Raw genomic sequence first — 3,533 nt, 5'->3', positions numbered from 1 at the left:
CCAAGAGTTCTGATACCACAGATAGAATTTGGAGATGTCTTGAAATTTCGTCTGCCATCTGATTACATCATTGCCCTTAATTTCAGTTTCCTGCAAAGTGTCAGGGCATGGTAAAATTAAACCAATTTTTCCAGAGAATAAAATACGTAGTTTGTACTCCAACTGCCAATGACTTCCTCATACACTCAGGGACCACACATTTCTATCAATTATCTATTCTTTGGAACCCTAACCAACATTCCTTTAGGGTCTATTTAAAATATTTTAGTGTTTCTTTACCCTGAATCTTCAATTTTTTCTAGATTATTTCTGAAATCTAATTCCAAACCACACAGATACAGTTTAAACAAAACAGCCTGTGGCCATTTCCTGTGGTCCAGATGTGCAGCAGCACCTGTGCTCTGCCATCACCTGGCACATGCTGCAAGATGGGTTTATCCATTTAATACAAGAAAATGGAAACAGAGCAGCTGAAGGAAACCTTCCCAACATTGAAACCAGTGGTGAATCTGGTAAATGTCCTCAGAAGATAGCGAAGACTAGCAAGCATTTTAAAGATCCAGAAACAGTTATGAATGGTTAAAGCAAGTATTCTGGGGCAGACATTGGAAAAGTAGGCAAGAATAGTAAGGCTTTCCATACAGACTGCAATACTAGTGTTTCCATCCCAGACAGCAGTGGCCCAGAGTGTATAATGAGTATCTCTGCTGATATTGACACAATTGGAGAAATTCTGAAGATAATCATCCCTACCATGTAAAAGGGCCCGCTGCTGCCATAATCCACTGAAAAGAGCCAGCACCCACTCAAATACAATGCTACAGCATGCTTAGATTACCAACTCTATAAAGAAAATGGCTTTACAAATGGAGACTATTATTTCATCAATGTCTGGCAGGAAGATTTATTGGGGTCAAAGCTGCCAAAATCAAAGAACTTTGAGAGAACAATCAAGCTTTTCCAAGAATGCTGTCCTCATTTCACTAACAGAGTTATTCCTGTTGGAAGAAAGTCTTATAAGATTGTAGAGTGAATAAAAGCTATCCTTTATATCTGAGTCTCCCACCAAAGTCTGTGCACGATCTGTGACTCCAATTTTTCCTATGATGCTTACTATTATCATGGTTTTGCTGTGATGTTTGATGACCACTGTGGATGATATATAGGGATTTCCAAGAAGGGAAGACATGGTTTTGACAGAATGCTTCCTGGGTGGGGTTGTTGTCCCATACCTCCCTCTAGAGAGATCATGAAGACATGCACCCTCAGTGGGGACCACCTCCTCTCATCCTTGTAGCAGATCTCAGACTCTTCCTCTTCCACCACCACCACCACCACCACCACCACCACCACCACCACCACCACCACCACCACACAGAGGAAGAAATCTAGTGGCCTATGATAGAAGAGTAAGACCTGGAGATGACTATGATAGCATGATTGGTTTCAGTGCTGATGAAACTTGGGACTCTCCAATGGATACATCAAGCCCATCAGAACAAAAGATGACATATGATTCCCAGGATGGCTCTAGATCTGATTATTCCTATGCATCAGTTCATGTCTCACATGGTGATAATTTTGGACCTATTATTAGCACACAAGTAACTATTCCCAAGGGGTTGACTGGATCGATTATTGGTAAAGCTGGTCAGAGGATTAAACAAATCCATCTTGGATTGAAAGGTTCTATCAAAATTGATGAAGCTTTAGAAGAATCTGAAGATCAGATCATTACTATTAAAGGAACACAAGACCAAACACAGAATTTACAGTATTTTCTGTAGAACAGTGTAAAACAGTGTTCTGGAAAATTTTTCTAAGATTAGTGAAGAACTGAAGGTGTTCTGCATTGAGGTGCAATGAAATCTTTGCTGTCACCAGGTGTAATATTTTAGTTCTTTAGAAACCTGTTTGGAGGAAGGACATTGAAAAAGTAACACTGAAATTTTAAAACAGCAGCAGAGTGAGTGGATTTTGTTTTTTGTTCACTGTTCACTGTTGGTGCTTTCAAAAATTTTTTTCCTATGTAATTATTAAGATCACCTTGCTTTGTGTGGTCACTGTAAACATTTGGAGGTGAGACAGGGAGGAAAGTAACAATGACTCAGGTGTCTGTGACATCTGTTCAGAGCAGTCTGCAGAACATAGAGCTCTTTGTAAGAAACGTCTTGTGCTTTTTAAAATAAATTTAGTGAATCTAAAAAAAAGCATTTCCTTTTGTTACCATATTTCTACTTCTCAGCCTTCTCATAAGTGAGGCACAATACTTCCCACCCACAATAAGAGTTTTTATTTAAGGAGATTCAACTCATGGTCAACTGACACCAAGGCAGAAACATGGAAGAAAAAGTTAGATTAAAAAAAAAAAAAAATGCCTCGTTCATGACAATCAAGAAGCAGAAACAGTACCAGAGAGAAAGGGGTGACCAACTAAATAGAGTATAGTTTTCAAGGTCATGCCTACCATCATCCAGCCAAACTTACCCAGAAGTAAAATCTCTCACTTAGCTGTTGTTCAGTGCATTCAAGTTGCTGTATTGATATAAATAGTCTTAGGTACCGTATGTGTGTTGATCTATAACTAGCTCTAAGATGTTTAGGAATAATGTCTTCTCAGATGACTCCTGTTAGAGAGGGACAGTTTCCTGTGCAAGCTTACCAGTTCCAGTATCGTATAAAGGCTTGTGGATTGCTTCACAAATAGTTAATGGGGATTCACAAAAACACCAAAAGGCGACATTAAACTGAAGGTAATGTACACATATATGTCAATATTTTCCCAAATAATTCCAGCATTCCTGTATTATTTTGCTTTTGTTCTATGAAGTGTTAATGCAAACTTTGATACTATTTTACACTACTCTTGTAATGTTACTTTCTTCTTTTCCTTCTTGCCCACTTTCCCCTTTGATAAGCTCATACTCTTTAATTAGCCATTTGTGACACCTGAGTATGAAAAGATAGTTAATTTTGGATTTAAACAAAAATTTTTGTACTACAATAACTTCCAATAGTCTCCAACTTTTAAGTGAATATCTTTACTTTTTTCCATGACAGTGAATCTAGCCCGCAGCTTTACTTGTACTCTGTATTCTAAAATCTCTGTTTATTAATCCCACTTCAAATCAGCCTTCTTAAATTTCCCCAATTGAATATCAAATTTCAAAGTGTACTATTTACATAGCTTCTCTAATCACATATTGTTCATTATATACTTTATTCTTAAATGGCATTTCCTCATTTATATTTCTGTTTTTCAAGAGTCTCTGCTCACAATCTTTGGTGTCATTTTGATTTTTATCTCTATGGCTTCCTAAAAACCAGTGCATCAACAAATGTAGTGTTTCTACATTCCAATCTTCTTCAGTTATATTCCTGCTGCTATGACACACTATTTTTTTTTTTTGTCTTTTTTCATTTTTATCGGTACCAGGGATCGAACTCACGACTGCCTGTTTGCAAGGCAGGCACTTATGCCGCTGAGCTAAATCCCCAGCCCCAGCTATGACACACTATTAATACCTAAAAAT

The 3,533-nt window shown here is 37.7% G+C and overlaps 1 pseudogene; it reads left to right on the top strand.

The window, feature by feature from the left end:
* The first annotated feature begins 455 nt into the window (after positions 1 to 455).
* On the top strand, positions 456 to 1,823 carry LOC100719013 (heterogeneous nuclear ribonucleoprotein K-like; annotated as a pseudogene).
* The last annotated feature ends 1,710 nt before the right edge of the window (positions 1,824 to 3,533 follow it).

Source organism: Cavia porcellus, unplaced genomic scaffold (genome assembly GCF_034190915.1).
Source record: "Cavia porcellus strain 051 isolate PalLab524CR breed Dunkin Hartley unplaced genomic scaffold, mCavPor4.1 scaffold_11, whole genome shotgun sequence".
Taxonomy (NCBI): domain Eukaryota; kingdom Metazoa; phylum Chordata; class Mammalia; order Rodentia; family Caviidae; genus Cavia; species Cavia porcellus.
Note: the sequence above shows the minus strand (reverse complement) of the source record. Positions and strands in the feature narration are given on the sequence as shown.